Raw genomic sequence first — 18,021 nt, 5'->3', positions numbered from 1 at the left:
AGTATGCAAGGCAGGGATTACTCACATTTTACAGCTAGGGAATTTAAAGCTTGGAGAATAACTTGTCCAGCATCCCACAAGGAATAAGTGATAATGCTGGCGCTTGTGCCTGCTTTCTCTCTCTTTCTTGAATGAATAAATAAAATCTTTAAAATAAAATACATAAATCAGTAAAACTAACCAACCAACGAAAGAGCACTTGCAGGATGCAAACCTTTGAAGTGACCATAGAGACTTTATAACCCAGCCTTTTTATTTTCTGTATGTATTGAAATCTCAGAGAGGTAACCAGAGCTGCATAAGGTCTCATAGCAGAGCCAGAACCTGGGTCAGTCTGATCTACCAGTTCTTTCCTGCCGCAGCCCACGACCTCTCCGGACAGCAATGATGGTTAGGGCAGGGCCAGGCCCCTTCATCTCCTGGCCTCAGTATCCTTATCTGTGAAGTGCAAGAGCTAGACATGATCTATAAATGCCACTGTCTCTGATACTCTAAAAGTTGTACCTCCTTTATTTCCCATATTGGAAGAGAAGAAGTAGGACCTCCCCTAATGATAGAACTTAAGACTGAAGGCAGTTAAGCCAAGCACAAAGCCGAGCTTAAAATAAAATTTCTTTTTTTTTTTTTTTAAAGATTTTACTTAATTGATTCCTGAGAGACAGAGAGAGAGACAAAGGGAGAGACAGAGAGAGGCAGAAACACGGGGGGGAGGGGCAAGACGGCGGAAGAGTAGGGTCCCCAAATCACCTGTCTCCACCAAATTACCTAGAAAACCTTCAAATCATCCTGAAAATCTATGAATTTGGCCTGAGAATTAAAGAGAGAACACCTGGAACCCTACAGTGAGAAGAGTTCGCGCTTCTATCAAGGTAGGAAGACGGGGAAAAAGAAATAAAGAAACAAAAGGCCTCCAAGGGGGAGGGGCCCCCCGAGGAGCCGGGCGGAGGCCGGGGCGAGGGTCCCCAGGACAGGAGAGCCCCGTCCCGGAGGAGCAGGAGCTGCACCGACCTTCCCAGGGGAAAGGGGCTCCAGGGAGGTGGAGCAGGACCCAGGAGGGCGGGGATGCCCTCGGGCTCCGGGGACAGTAACAGACACCTGCGCGCCGGGAGAGTGCGCCGAGCTCCCTAAGGGCTGCAGCGCGCACGCGGGACCCGGAGCAGCTCGGGGAGCTCGGGGGCGGCTCCGCGGAGGGGGCTGCGGGGCGGGAGCAGCTCAGGGGGGCTCGGGGGCGGCTCCGCGGAGGGGGCTGCGGGGCCCCGGGAGCAGCTGGGGGGGGGCTCGGGGGTGGCTCCGCGGAGGGGGCTGCGGTGCAGGGGCAGCTCGGGGGGGCTCGGGGGCGGCTCCGCGGAGGGGGCTGCGGCCCGGGAGCAGCTCGGGGGGCTCGGGGGCGGCTCCGCGGAGGGGGCTGCGGCCCGGGAGCGCGAATCCAACAGCGCAGGCTCCGGAGCCCAGGGCGCCGGGACACAGCCCAGGATCCAGCCTCCCCCGGGACAGGCAGAGGTCAGGAGGGCCCAGGACAGCGAGGACGCTCCTGACCCGAGCGGAGCAGATGAGCGGCCCCGCCACGGAGCCTCCAGGCCCTGCAGACGGAGAGCTCCGGAGTTCCTGCGGGGGCTGAATCCAGGTTTCCAGAGCTGCCCCGCCACTGGGGCTGTTCCTCCTGCGGCCTCACGGGGTAAACAGCCCCCACTGAGCCCTGCACCAGGCAGGGGCACAGCAGCTCCCCCAACTGCTAACACCTGAAAATCAGCACAACAGGCCCCTCCCCCAGAAGACCAGCTAGACGGACAAGTTCCAGGGGAAGCCAGAAGTGTACAGAATCAGAAGATACTCCCCGGTGGGTTTTTTGTTTTTTGTTTTGTTTTGTTTTGCTTTGCTTTTTGATTTGTTTGCTTCCCCCACCCTTTTTTCCCCTTTCTTTCTTTTTCTTTCTCTTTTTCTTCCTTTTTTTTTTCCTTTTTTTTCTCTTTCTCTTTTCTTTCCATCTTTCCTTCTTTTTCTCCTTTTCCCAATACAACTTGCTTTTGGCCACTCTGCACTGAGCAAAATGACTAGAAGGAAAACCTCACCTCAAAAGAAAGAATCAGAAACAGTCCTGTCTCCCACAGAGTTACAAAATCTGGATTACAATTCAGTGTCAGCAAGCCAATTCAGAAGCACTATTATACAGCTACTGGTGGCTCTAGAAAAAAGTATAAAGGACTCAAGAGACTTCATGACTGCAGAATTTAGAGCTAATCAGGCAGAAATTAAAAATCAGTTGAATGAGATGCAATCCAAACTAGAAGTCCTAACGACGAGGGTTAACGAGGTGGAAGAATGAGTCAGTGACATAGAAGACAAGTTGATGGCAAAGAGGGAAACTGAGGAAAAAAGAGACAGACAATTAAAAGACCATGAAGATAGATTAAGGGAAATAAACGACAGCCTGAGGAAGAAAAACCTGCGTTTAATTGGTGTTCCCGAGGGCGCCGAAAGGGACAGAGGGCCAGAATTGTATTTGAACAAATTATAGCTGAAAACTTTCCTAATTGGGAAGGGAAACAGGCATTCAGATCCAGGAAATAGAGAGATCCCCCCCTAAAATCAATAAAAACCATTCAACACCTCGACATTTAATAGTGAAGCTTGCAAATTCCAAAGATAAAGAGAAGATCCTTAAAGCAGCAAGAGAGACAAGAAATCCCTGACTTTTATGGGGAGGAGTATTAGGGTAACAGCAGACCTCTCCACAGAGACCTGGCAGGCCAGAAAGGGCTGGCAGGATATATTTAGGGTCCTAAATGAGAAGAACATGCAACCAAGAATACTTTATCCAGCAAGGCTCTCATTCAAAATGGAAGCAGAGATAAAGAGCTTCCAAGACAGGCAGCAACTGAAAGAATATGGGACCTCCAAACCAGCTCTGCAAGAAATTTTAAGGGGGACTCTTAAAATTCCCCTTTAAGAAGAAGTTCAGTGGAACAATCCGCAAAAACAAGGACTGAATAGATATCATGATGACACTAAACTCAGATATTTCAATAGTAACTCTGAACGTGAACGGGCTTAATGACCCCATCAAAAGGCGCAGGGTTTCAGACTGGATAAAAAATCAGGACCCATCTATTAGCTGTCTACAAGAGACTCATTTTAGACAGAAGGACACCTACAGCCTGAAAATAAAAGGTTGGAGAACCATTTACCATTCAAATGGTCCTCAAAAGAAAGCTGGGGTAGCCATCCTTATATCAGATAAACTAAAATTTACCCCGAAGACTGTAGTGAGAGATGAAGAGGGACACTATATCATACTTAAAGGATCTATCCAACAAGAGGACTTAACAATCCTCAATATATATGCCCCGAATGTGGGAGCTGCCAAATATTTAAATCAATTAATAACCAAAGTGAAGAAATACTTAGATAATAATACACTTATACTTGGTGACTTCAATCTAGCTCTTTCTATACTCGATAGGTCTTCTAAGCACAACATCTCCAAAGAAATGAGAGCTTTAAATGATACACTGGACCAGATGGATTTCACAGATATCTATAGAACTTTACATCCAAACTCAACTGAATACACATTCTTCTCAAGCGCACATGGAACTTTCTCCAGAATAGACCACATACTGGGTCACAAATCGGGTCTGAACCGATACCAAAAGATTGGGATCGTACCCTGCATATTCTCAGACCATAATGCCTTGAAATTAGAACTAAATCACAACAAGAAGTTTAGAAGGACCTCAAACATGTGGAGGTTAAGGACCATCCTGCTAAAGATGAAAGGGTCAACCAGGAAATTAAGGAAGAATTAAAAAGATTCATGGAAACTAATGAAAATGAAGACACAACCATTCAAAATCTTTGGGATGCAGCAAAAGCAGTCCTAAGGAGGAAATACATCACAATACAAGCATCCATTCAAAAACTGGAAAGAACTCAAATACAAAAGCTAACGTTACACCTAAAGGAGCTAGAGAAAAAACAGAAAATAGATCCTACACCCAGCAGAAGAAGAGAGTTAATAAAGATTTGAGCAGAACTCAACGAAATCGAGACCAGAAGAACTGTGGAACAGATCAACAGAACCAGGAGTTGGTTCTTTGAAAGAATTAATAAAATAGATAAACCATTAGCCAGCCTTATTAAAAAGAAGAGAGAGAAGACTCAAATTAATAAAATCATGAATGAGAAAGGAGAGATCACTACCAACACCAAGGAAATACAAACGATTTTGAAAACATATTATGAACAGCTATACGCCAATAAATTAGGCAATCTAGAAGAAATGGACGCATTCCTGGAAAGCTACAAACTACCAAAACAGGAACAGGAAGAAATAGAAAACCTTAACAGGCCAATAACCAGGGAAGAAATTGAAGCAGTCATCAAAAACCTCCCAAGACACAAGAGTCCAGGGCCAGATGGCTTCCCAGGGGAATTCTATCAAATGTTTAAAGAAGAAACCATACCTATTCTCCTAAAGCTGTTTGGAAAGATAGAAAGAGATGGAGTACTTCCAAATTCATTCTATGAGGCCAGCATCACCTTAATTCCAAAACCAGACAAAGACCCCACCAAAAAGGAGAATTACAGACCAATATCCCTGATGAACATGGATGCAAAAATTATCAACAAGATAAGAGCCAATAGGATCCAAGAGTACATTAAGAAAATTATTCACCATGACCAAGTAGGATTTATCCCCGGGACACAAGGCTGGTTCAACACCCGTAAAACAATCAATGTGATTCATCATATCAGCAAGAGAAAAACCAAGAACCATATGATCCTCTCATTAGATGCAGAGAAAGCATTTGACAAAATACAGCACCCATTTCTGATCAAAACTCTTCAGAGTGTAGGGATAGATGGAACTTTCCTCAACATCTTAAAAGCCATCTACGAAAAGCCCACAGCAAATATCATTCTCAATGGGGAAGCACTGGGAGCCTTTCCCCTAAGATCAGGAACAAGACAGGGATGTCCACTCTCACCACTGCTATTCAACATAGTACTGGAAGTCCTAGCCTCAGCAATCAGACAACAAAAAGACATTAAAAGCATTCAAATTGGCAAAGAAGAAGTCAAACTCTCCCTCTTCACCGATGACATGATACTCTACATAGGAAACCCAAAAGACTCCACCCCAAGATTGCTAGAACTCATACAGCAATTCAGTAGCGTGGCAGGATACAAAATCAATGCCCAGAAATCAGTGGCATTTCTATACACTAACAATGAGACTGAAGAAAGAGAAATTAAGGAGTCAGTCCCATTTAAATTGCACCCAAAAGCATAAGATACCTAGGAATAGACCTAACCAAAGAGGTGAAGGATCTATACCCTAAAAACTATAGAAGACTTCTGAAAGAAATTGAGGAAGACACAAAGAGATGGAAAAATATTCCATGCTCATGGATTGGCAGAATTAATATTGTGAAAATGTCAATGTTACCCAGGGCAATATACATGTTTAATGCAATCCCTATCAAAATACCATGGACTTTCTTCAGAGAGTTAGAACAAATTATTTTAAGATTTGTGTGGAATCAGTAAAGACCCCGAATAGCCAGGGGAATTTTAAAAAAGAAAACCATAGCTGGGGGCATCACAATGCCAGATTTCAGGTTGTACTACAAAGCTGTGGTCATCAAGACAGTGTGGTACTGGCACAAAAACAGACACATAGGTCAATGGAACAGAATAGAGAACCCAGAAGTGGACCCTGAACTTTATGGTCAACTAATATTCGATAAAGGAGGAAAGACTATCCATTGGAAGAAAGACAGTCTCTTCAATAAATGGTGCTGGGAAAATTGGACATCCACATGCAGAAGAATGAGACTAGACCACTCTCTTGCACCATACACAAAGATAAACTCGAAATGGATGAAAGATCTAAATGTGAGACAAGATTCCATCAAAATCCTAGAGGAGAACACAGGCAACACCCTTTTTGAACTCAGCCACAGTAACTTCTTGCAAGATACATCCACGAAGGCAAAAGAAACAAAAGCAAAAATGAACTATTGGGACTTCATCAAGATAAGAAGCTTTTGCACAGCAAAGGATACAGTTAACAAAACTAAAGACAACCTACAGAATGGGAGAAGATATTTGCAAATGACCTATCAGATAAAGGGCTAGTTTCCAAGATCTATAAAGAACTTCTTAAACTCAACACCAAAGAAACAAACAATCCAATCATGAAATGGGCAAAAGACATGAACAGAAATCTCACAGAGGAAGACATAGACATGGCCAACATGCACATGAGAAAATGCTCCGCATCACTTGCCATCAGGGAAATACAAATCAAAACCACAATGAGATCCCACCTCACACCAGTGAGAATGGGGAAAATTAACAAGGCAGGAAACCACAAATGTTGGAGAGGATGCGGAGAAAAGGGAACCCTCTTGCACTGTTGGTGGGAATGTGAACTGGTGCAGCCACTCTGGAAAACTGTGTGGAGGTTCCTCAAAGAGTTAAAAATAGACCTGCCCTACGACCCAGCAATTGCCCTGCTGGGGATTTACCCCAAAGATACAGATGCAGTGAAACGCCGGGACACCTGCACCCCGATGTTTCTAGCAGCAATGTCCACAATAGCCAAACTGTGGAAGGAGCCTCGGTGTCCATCGAAAGATGAATGGATAAAGAAGATGTGGTTTATGTACACAATGGAATATTGCTCAGCCATTAGAAACGAGAAATACCCACCATTTGCTTCAACGTGGATGGAACTGGAGGGTATTATGCTGAGTGAAGTAAGTCAATCAGAGAAGGACAAACATTATATGCTCTCATTCATTTGGGGAATATAAATAATAGTGAAAGGGAATATAAGGGAAGGGAGAAGAAATGTGTGAGAAATATCAGAAAGGGAGACAGAACGTAAAGACTGCTAACTCTGGGAAACGAACTAGGGGTGGTAGAAGGGGAGGAGGGCGGGGGGTGGGAGTGAATGGGTGACGGGCACTGCGGGTTATTCTGTATGTTGGTAAATTGAACACCAATAAAAAATAAATTAAAAAAAAAAAAGAGAAACACAGGCAGAGGGAGAAGCAGGCTCACTTGAGGAGCCTGATACAGGACTCGATCCCAGGACTCCGGGTTCACAACCTGAGCTAAGGGCAGGTATTCAACCAGTGAACCACCCAAATCCCTAAAGTAAAATTTCAAATAAGAATGTACTCTTTCTGCTCTTAGAAGCGAGTTTCTGATTCTAAGACTCTGTGAAGTGAGAAAATTGCATTGCCTTTAGTTTTATTTTCATCTGAGTTGCCTTAAGGACTACATTATAGGGGCACTTGGAACTTTGCTTACTTTCTGTGACTGAGAAAATAACAAAAACTCATCACCCTGTGCCTTATAATAGCACAATTTCCCAGGAGGGAACTTTAATAATTCCTCACTTGTGGTCTTTCTATATCTCCTCTACTACTGGCTTTTTATTTTGTTCAGACTCTCAGGGGCCATTAGAGGGATTGAGAAACCGACACAGTGTAATGGGTCTTTAAAAAGATGCATTTGGGAGTCCCTGGGTGGTTCAGTTGCTTAAGCATCTGCCTTCAACTCAGGTTATGATCTCGGGGTCCTGGGATGGAACTCTAGGTCAGGCTCACTGCTCAGTGGGGTCTGCTTCTCCTTCTGCCTCTCCCCTTCCTTCTGTGCTCTCTCTCTCTCAAATAAATACATAAAAATATAAAAAAATAAAAATATGCATTTGAAGATTTCTTTTTGATAAAAGAAATAAAAATTTCTAGAGATTTTATGATTTTTTTCCAGAAAGCAAGCGTATTTGTATGAACACAGTAGTAGAAAGCACATTCCTCAACACCACATACAAAATAAAGAAAAAGACAATAGAAGAGGAAATTTTCAGGCTTTCTTTTTTTTAATTTATTTTTTAATTTTTAATTTTTTATTTATTTTTTATTTATTTTTTATTTATTTTTTATTTTCAGGCTTTCTGCCAAAGAAAAACAATTAGCCTTTTGGTGTATTCAGTACATCCATATATCTTGATTAAATTCAAACAATAACTATTTTGAATCTCTGCTTGCAAAAGTTGGTCCTATCAATAGGCTTTGTCCTTAGTGTAGACCCTTACGTATGCAAACATGGTTGAGCAGGACATTATCCATGAGCCATCCATGCCAGAGCTGACACTTCCCAAATCTCTCTTCACCACATCTCTCCCCTGTGCTCCAGATCCTTAGTTGTGTCTGACTATTGGACATGTCCCAAAATGAACTCATAGTGTTCCTCACTCCCTTTCCATACCCACTACTGCTCTTCCTCTGTTGTCTCAAGGACTCTGGTGTCTCATGCACCACTGACCACGTCTGGAATTAGGAGGGAACCCGCATCCTCTCTCTTTCTCTTTCTCCACCTAACCCACTAAAATATTTTCTTCTACTTTCCAACTGCCTCACAGAACCAACCTGACTGTCACTGCCCTACCTCCTATCATATCCTTTGCTGCTGGAATGATCTTTCTAACATGATGATCCAATGATGAGGCCCTGAGTAAATCCTCTGGTAGCGTCTCTGAACTTAGAGAACAAATCTGCACAGCCCAGTGCAGTATACAAAGCTTCTCCTTGGGTTTGCACCAACTTGTGTGCCCATGGGTCCTGCCCTCCCCCCTCATATTAGACTCTCATGTTTAGGGTTCTCTGACAGGCCCCTCTATCTTTGTAAGTGCTGTTCCTTCTTTTTAAACACTAACATCAGCTTAAGTGTCTGGGAAACTCCTGCTCATTATTCACATCTCAGGTCAAACCTTGCCTCCTCTGAAAAGTATGCCTTGGCTCACCCAAGCAGACTGGAGTCCTGTCTTCCTGTACCTCTGCATGTTTCTATATATTTCCACTATAACTTTTAAATTATTGTACTGTGGCCCTTCATTTGTGTGATTCTCTCCCATTTAGTCTGTGAGCTCCTTGGAAGACAGTAATTTTCTTTCTTCTTGGTATCACCAGCACCTATCATGGGTCTTGGTGCTTAGAATATGCTCAAAAAGTATTTGCTGATTAAAGAAGTGAACTTTTTGACCTGCCTTGTCAAATTGTTGGCTAAGGTAGAGCCGATTCAGAGATAATTCTTGAAATTCCTCTCTAGTTACATTGGAGTATTCTTGAATTGGAGTGGCTCAGGGAGGTGGGTCATTCAAGAACAGAAATTGAACCTACTTTCCCCAAGCATGTGTTTGGCAAATTCTTTGGCCTTGAGTTTCCTTATGCTTTCTTGGGGAGAATCACTAGACTAAATTCTAGAATTGCCTCAGAGGATATTTGATTCCCCTGGATCAGAATCAACTAGCTAAACTGAGATAGACTGAGAGAAGACTTTGAGAGAAGTAGTATAACACAGTAGCTAAGAAATTTGAAATCAGATGGATAGATATATGAATCATAACTTCAGCATTTACCACTTGTGGGCCGATTTACTCATTGATTTTTCCAATCATTCTTTTTAATGGTATCCTTTGTGCCAGAGACTGTTCTAGATTCTGGGACTAATGAGATCTAATATTTGTGACACACTTTGCGCATGCCTAGCATATGCTGCATACATCTGCCTCCTGCATGCCCTTGACATGTAGTAGAGGTTGTTGTCACAATTCCATACTAGTTTTGACATCTAAAATCCATGCCTAAGTGACCAAATACATGTCAATATGACATTTAAGTATGGCATTTAATATGGCATTAAAGAGTTTTTAAGGGATTATTCCAGCCACCACCCAAGTTCCATCAAAATTACAAAACATGCAAAAGCCTTGGTCTACCTCTCTCACTTCCTCCTCGTTCACTTCTAGGACTGTGCTTTCCTACATCCGCCCACCTAAGTGTTCTCATTATCTAGAAGTTCAAATTATATCAGACTACCTAGAACTTAATCAAGTTCACCAAGTCTATCTTAAACATCCCCCAAATAAAATAATTGGTGCAAAAGGGTGTTTGTGAATGGTCAATCAACCCTGTGTGTTGTCCAACCTCCCAACTCCCATGAGTGTTCAGGAATACTCTCCTGGGACTAACCTGGATCAAATGGATCCTGATGGGCAAGTCTGGCAGGGACAGTCTCTTTCCTAGAGATTCCAATTTGACAAAATGGACAATAGAGAGAGTAGAGTCAGAAGGAAGGGAGGGAGTCCAAAGGCATTGCCTAAAAAAGGGAAGAGGTTGAGGCAGATTACTAAAACATGGAGTAAGTACTAAGTATTTAGCAAGTACTTATTAAGTACTAAGTATGAAGTAAGTACTAAGTAATTACTAAGTAACAGTAAGTACTAAGAGATGGAGTTACTAAGAGTCCAAGGTGTGGGGGAGCCATGGACTTGAGACTAGAACCTGGTAGACTGAGTGAGTGGGAGGGGACTGCCAGGAATGCCTGAGATAGGGCAATGCTTTCTGGGCTATAATGCAAAGGTAATCTGCAGAAACAGCATCTATATCCTAAATGAAGAGTCTATCCATCTAATTGGTCCTCCAGTTAGTGGAGTATTTGGGACACATTTTTGAGCAGATGGACTTCCAATATTCCTTGCCGTTTGAAGTTTCAGGAGGACACAAATCCTTCCCCTCTCTACCCTTCACTCATATATGCAAAGACTGATGGTCAAAAGGTTAAATAAACATTATTGAGACTGCTCTTCCTTTAGAAAGAATGATCTGCATGAAGGATATAGAAAGATATGCAAGATACAGTGTTAAAGTCTTAAAAAAAGAAATTGTATACTAGTTCATATAATTTAATCCTATCTTAAGTTTTTTTTTTTAAGTACTCATGTGAATATGCATACAAAACTCTGAAAGGATCCACAAGAATCTGTCAACACCAACTGTCTATAGGGTTAGGGAAAAGCATTACATTTATAAATGTACATTTATAAAAAAACAAACAGACTGAAAGACCCCGAAGCCCTGTTGAATAGCTGCATCTGCACACCACCCACCTGTCCTTTTTCACTTTCTTGAGGAACTCTGAACCTTGGAAAACTCAAGAAAATGGTAAATATCATCAATAGAAAAAGAGGATGTGGGTTGGTACACGAACAAATGTTGAAAATGCCAAGGTTTCCTGTAGTCTTAAGTCTGTTCCTAACAATAAGTAACAATAATTGGATTAGATTTTATCTCTTGCAATTTTACCCATACTGCTTTCTGGTTCGGTGAAAAAGACCTAGGCGTCTTAACTGATGCAATTTCAATAGAAACCAACTGTAGGCGGACAAAATATCAAATGGAAAGTTAAGGGGGATTAATGGATGTGATGTTCTGTTCTTGGTGATGTATTGTTCTCTGAGCTGGTGAGATCACAGCTGGAAAAATAAAAGCTATCATTTATTATAAATGTAACATGTCCTTATTGTAAAAAAACAAATAGTACAAAACTGTAAGAAATAAATAGTTGAAGTGCCAGCAACTTCATCCCCTACCTGTTCCCCATGGTTGGCTGATATGAACAGTTTGGAGTGTTTTCTTCTAACTGCAAAACATTTTATAGACACATGTCATTTTCTTCCACAAAAGAAATTATTTTTAAAAATTGCTTTTAGTTTCTAAATCACAGACATAAAAATTTAGATAAGTTCCTTAATCAGCCTCCTACACATGGACCTTGTCTACATCTTTAGGGTAGATCAACAAAAACACAATTTCTGGGCCGAAGTGTAGATTTACAATTTTTGATGAATGGTAACAAATCCTTTACAAAAAGATTGCATGGAATTCTCACTTTAGGAATCAATACACACATAGACACACACATGCAGGAGTATGTTCAGAAAAAAATTAAAAATATAATATGACATAGCTGTTGAATGCGTGAGTTTTGTAATAATCCACTCAATATTTGAGCTGTATGATCTTGGATGTGTTACACAATCTTTTCAAATCTTGCTGCCTTCATTCATAAAGTGGAAATCATAGCTCTTCCCCACTGGGTGGATGCGCAGGTCTAAATGAGATAGTTCATGTAACAAGATTGCCACAGTGTTTATCATATAAAGAGCCCTTAATAGATACTGTTAATCTGGAAAAATCTGGAAAATAAGTATCATGAGATAATGGAAACAAACTTTCTGAAGTCTTAAAATATTTGAAAGTGGATCCTATGGAATCAGATGTCTTCTCTGAAGCTCCAGAAGACAGATGAGGCTACTAATTGGTAGAGGCTACATCACTTTTTCCAAAAATGAGCTGAGTTCTGGGCCCCATAGATTATTCAGTTTGGTAGGCCTTATTTCAGGAAAAAGAACACAACACTATGAACTTAAAATTTGGTACAGTCTTCAAAAGGGTCATATAAGCAAAGATCTCTGAAAGTTAAGATTCTACCTCTGAATGAGTCATATTTGAGGTAGTACATCCTCTAGGCCTAGAAAATGGTCCTTCAGGTCATTCCAGCCATCCCTCAGGTCTAGAAATAATGCAAGTAAGCAAGTTAAAAAACTTTTTTTATTTTTATTTTTTGGTGTTCTTCAATTGATTCCTATAGTGAATAGAAGTTGGACTAGCTAACATCTAATAGATCTGAAATTCCTCAGTTTCTATGAATCTAAAAGTTACTAACATATCAAAATGGCCTCAGTATATGTATTCAGGAAAAGAATGAACACGTAATTCACAATGTTAGTTATTATCTTATACAATCAATATAACATCAATTTAAGGAGCGCCTAGATGGCTCAGTCGGTTGAGTGTCTGACTTGGTTTTGGCTCAGGTCATGATCTCAGAATCCTGGGATCGAGCCTTACATAGGGCTCCATGCTCAATGGGGAGTCTACTTGAGATTCTCTTTGCCTAGTAGTGGTTAACAACAGTCCTGGGTTCAACTTCTGGTTTTATCAACTATTAGTCATACCATCTTAAGCAAATCACTTAATTTCTGTAAGCCACAGCTTTCTCCTGTGTGAATGGGGATGGCTATATTTACATCAGACATAAGGTTTTTGTGATGTAATGTGTGTGTTCCTGGCACAAAGCAATTAAAAGTGTTGACTATATTTTTTAGTTGTTTTTTTTTGGGGGGGGGGGAATATCAGGTGTAATTGGTATTCCAAACTGTAAGATTTCTAGAAGTATATAATCCAGTAAGATTATGTATAATTATTTATGATTCAAGGCAGTATTTGTTAGTTACATATCTAAAGGTTATTTAAGAATGCAGAGGTGAGTCACTTTGGGCTGCAATTAGCAGGGGTTGTTTTAGAAGAGAAGGCATTTTTTTTTTTTTTACTTTTAAAAGATTTTATTTATTTAAGAAAGAGTATGAGCAGGGATCCCTAGGTGGCGCAGCGGTTTGGCGCCTGCCTTTGGCCCAGGGCGCGATCCTGGAAACCCGGGATCGAATACCACGTCGGGCTCCCGGTGCATGGAGCCTGCTTCTCCCTCTGCCTGTGTCTCTGCCTCTCTCTCTCTCTGTGAGACTATCATAAATAAATAAAAATTAAAAAAAAAGAAAGAGTATGAGCAGGAGTTGGGGGCAGATTTTCTGTTGAGTGGGGAGCCCGACGTGGGGCTCGATCTCAGGATCTCTGCCCAAGATCATGACCTGAGCTCAAGTCGAATGCTTAACTGACTCAGCTACCCAGGTGCCTCTAAAGAAAAACCTTTGTTAGATGGGCCTCCAAACACAGGCAGAATTTTAAAATAAAAACTTGTGAGATATTGAAAGAACTACCATCAGCAGATGCTAAACCAGTATAGATTGTGAGGCAACAGAGAAATAAACAGTTAATTTTTAAAACACTTTTATTGAGATATATGGCATCAGATAAACTACACATATTTAGAATGTACAATTTGATACATTTTGCCGTATGTGTACCCGCATGACACCATCATTGCAATCTAGGTGATGATGTCGAACACCCAGATAGTTTTCTTGTGCCGCTTGGTAACCCTCCATTCCCAGCCTAGCCTGCATTTTCTAGAACTTTATATAAATGGGCAGAACCTCTTTTATAGGCTCTTTTATGTCTGCTTTTTTTATATTCAGCATAATTATTTTGAGAGAGTTCTTTTCTTTTTATTGCTAAATAGTATTCTATTTATGAATTTACCACAACTGTTTATCCATTCTCCCATGGATGCACATTTGGGCTATTTCCAGTTTTTGGTTACTGCAAATAAAGCTGCTATGAACATTTGTGTCCAAGTGTTGATATGGACACACGCTTTCTTTTCTCTTGAATAGAACACCTTGAGTGGAATTGCTGAGTCGTATGTAGGCATATGTTTAACTTTTTAAGAAGCTGACAAACTTTTCCAAGCCGTTGTGACATTTGACATTTCCACTGACAGTGCATGAGAATTTGAATTCCTCCATATCCCTGCCAACATTTGATGTGTTCAGATTTCTTGATTTTAGATAATTTTATAAGTATCTCATCATTGTTTTAATTTGCATCTAATGGCCACTGATGTTGAGCATCATTCCACACACTCAGTTGCCATTAGTTACTCTATTCTATTTGATGAATTACCTGTTCACAGCTTTGTCTATCTTTTCACCAAATTGATCATTTCCTTACTGTTGCACAGAGTTTTAAATATACTATTTGATATAAGTTTGTGGTTAGATATGTGATTTGCAAATGATTTTACTATTTTTCCACAATACTGAGTTCAATTTGCCAATAATTGTTGAGGAGTTTTGCATCTGTGTTAATCAGGAAAATTGGTCTGTAATTTTCTTTCTTTTTTTTTAAGATTTTATTTATTTATTCATGAGAGACCTAGAGAGAGAGACAGATACATAGGCAGAAGGAGAAGCAGGCTCCTTGGGACTCGATCCCAAGACCCCGGGATCACAACCTGAGCCACAGGCAGATGCTCAACCACTGAGACACCCAGGTGCCTCTATAATTTTTTTCTTATTTTTTTTCCTTTTTTTTTTGCCTGGATTTGGTACTCAGGTAATGCTGGCTTCATAAAATGAATTGGGAAATGTTCCTTCCTCTTCTGTTTTCTGGAAGAGACTGTAGGATTGGAGTTATTTCTTCTTTAAATTTTGTTAGAATTTTTTAATGACGCCAGCTGGGCCTGGAGATTTCTGAATACATTTTATTTTTGCACATTGATCTTGTATCCTGCAACACTGATTAATTCACTTATTAGTCTAGAAGCTTTTCTGAAAAACTCACTGAATATCCTACATAGATGATCATTGGGAATAAATGGTTTTACTTCTTTTCTTCCAAACTGGATGACTTTTTTGTTTCTTGACTGATTGCCTTGGCTAGAATGACCAGTACAGCGTTGAATAAAACCTGTGGTAGTAGACATAATGTTTTCTTCCTGATTCATTTTTTATTTTAGCCTTCAATTTTTTAACAGTAAGTATGATGTTAGCTATAGTTGTTTTGCTTTTTTGTTTTTGGTTTTAGGTGTCCTTTATTAGGTTCAGGAAGTTTCTTTATAATTCACTTTGCTAAAAGTTTTATTGGTAATGGATGCTGGATTTCGTCAAATGCCTTTTCATATCTATTGAGGTTTCTCTTTTTGAGTCAGCTAACATGGTGAATTAAATCAATCAATTTTTCAATTAAAAATAGAAATACCATACAAAGCAATTCTGCTTCTGGGTATTTATCTAAAGAAAATGAAAACACTGATTTGAAAAGACATATGCACCCCTTGTTCATTGCAGGATCATTTACAATAGTCAAGATATGAAGACAACCTAAGTGTCCATTGATAGATGAATGGTTAAAGTAGATGTGATATCTATCTATGTATCTATCTATCTATCATCTATCTATCTATCTATCTATCTATCTATCTATCATCTATCATCTATCTATCATCATTATATATAATACAACATATGCATTCTATTACACAACTATGAAAAGGATGCAATCTTACCACTTATGACAATGCGGATGAACCTAGTGGGTATTATGCTAAGTGAAATAAATCAGAGAAGACAAATACTATATGATTTTATTCACATGTGGAATCTAAAATCAAAACAAAACAGAGACACTCATAAATATAGAAAACAAACTGTTGGTTGCCAGAATGGAAGGGGGTGGTATATGTGAAATAGGTGAAGGGAATTAAGAGGTACAAACTTCAGTTTTCTTTTTTTTTTTACGTGTCATTTATTTATTTTAAAGATCTGTCTATTTGAGAGAGAGAGAGCAAGTGGGAGAAGGGGCAGGAGAGGGAGAGAGAATCCCAAGCCAACTTCCCACTGAACATGGAGCCTGATGTGGCTAGATCTCATGATCCAGAGATCATGACCTGAGCTGAAACCAAGAGTCGATGCTCAACTGATTGAGCTACCCAGGCACCCCTATTTTTTAAAAGTGGACTCCATGCCAATATGGTGCTGGAACTCATGACCCCGAGATCAAGAACCACATGCTCCACCAACTGAGCTAGCAAGGTGCCCCCAAACTTCAGTTTTAAAACAATAAGTCAACAGATATAAAGGGTAGTACAGGGAATATAGTCAATAAGACTGCAATAACCGTATATGGACACATGGTCAAATACACTTATCATGGTGATCATTTCATAATGTATATAAATGTTGCATCACAATGTCGTACTGCTGAAACTAATGTAATATAGTATGTTGACTATACTTCAAATAAATAAATAAATAAATAAATAAATAGGATAAGATTTTGAATATTTAAACTAGTCCTGAATTTCCTGGAATCAATTCCATTTGATCATCATGGATCTAAGTTGCTAAAATTTTTTTGAGAATTTTTGCATTTATTTTTATAAAAGACATTGATCTGTAGCTTTCTTGTAATGTTTTAATCTATCTATGGCATCAGACTAACATTGGTCTTATAGCACAAGTTGGAAAGTAGTTCTTTCTCTTCGACTTCCTGGTTGTGTATAGCTGGTATGATATCTTTCTTAAATGTTTGATAAAATTTACCACTGAATGCAAGTTGGCCTTAGGTAATTTTATGTGTGTTGGGGCTAGGGTGAGATGGGAGAGGTTTTAAACTACTAGTTGAGTTTATTTAATAGATATAGGGCTATTCAGAATTTTTATTCTTCTTGATCTAGCTTTGGTAATTTGCGTCATTAAAGGAATTGGTTAATTTCCTCTAAGCTGTTGAATTTATTGATATACAGTTGTTAGTAATATTCACATAGTATTCCTTTAATATCTCTAGAATCTGTAATGATGTCACCTCTTTTATTCCTAAAATAGATAATTTATGTTCTTTTTTCCCCCTATAATCGGTGTGGCTTTTAATGTATCAATTTTATTGATCTCCTTAAAGAGAGTTTTAGTGTAGACTTATTGATTCTATTAATTTTCCTCTACTAGATTTCTGTTCTGCTTATTTTCTTGATTTCTGCTTTGATCCTTATTATTTCCTTCTTTTGCTTACTTTGAGTCTACCCTCTTTTTCTTTCTCTAGTATTTTATATTGGAAGTTTGAGGTCATTAATGTAAGATCATTCTTTTCTAATTTAGGCACTTCATGCTATAAATTTTCCAGTAAGTACTATTTCAGTGACACCCCACAACATCTGATCTATTGTGTTTTCATTTTAATTCAGCTAAAAAATACTTTATAATATCTCTTTTAATTTCTCCTTTGATTTTGAGGTTACCTAGGTGTTATTGAATTTCTAAACATCTGGGGATTTTCTACATCCTTTGGCTACTTATTTCTAATTTAATTCTATTGTGATCTAAAAGCATACTTTGTAAGACTTGTATCCTTTTAACTTTATTGAGACTTGTTTTATGGCCCTAAATATGACCTACCTTGCTGCTCATGATGGTTTTCCACAATTCCCCAGTTTCATGGAGGTGATGCAAAGGGCTCATAATGGAAGCCTGCTCACACAGTGGGTTACCATTAGAAGAGAGGAACTCTAAACTTGGGGATTCATGACTTTAATAGCAAGCAGTAGCAAGAATCCTCATTGTTTAAGGGTAGACACTCCCTCATCTGTCAAGGCTGTTCATTGCAAATACAATTTTGAGCAACAGCTTAGATAAACTCCTGCCAGGATCCT

General features: G+C 39.7%; 1 long non-coding RNA gene across 1 annotated transcript in view; it reads right to left on the bottom strand.

The window, feature by feature from the left end:
* The window catches only part of LOC111095427, a 69,663-nt gene that overhangs the window by 39,378 nt on the left and 12,264 nt on the right, over positions 1-18,021 (bottom strand). Inside the window, exon 2 of the long non-coding RNA XR_005357738.1 lies at positions 10,047-10,173. This is a non-coding gene — a long non-coding RNA (uncharacterized LOC111095427). The remainder of the gene's footprint in view (positions 1-10,046; positions 10,174-18,021) is intronic.

The sequence above is a fragment of the Canis lupus genome, chromosome 4 (genome assembly GCF_011100685.1).
Source record: "Canis lupus familiaris isolate Mischka breed German Shepherd chromosome 4, alternate assembly UU_Cfam_GSD_1.0, whole genome shotgun sequence".
Classification (NCBI taxonomy): Eukaryota; Metazoa; Chordata; class Mammalia; order Carnivora; family Canidae; genus Canis; species Canis lupus.
The sequence above is the reverse complement of the archived record's forward strand: the minus strand, read 5'-3'. Positions and strand labels throughout refer to the sequence as shown.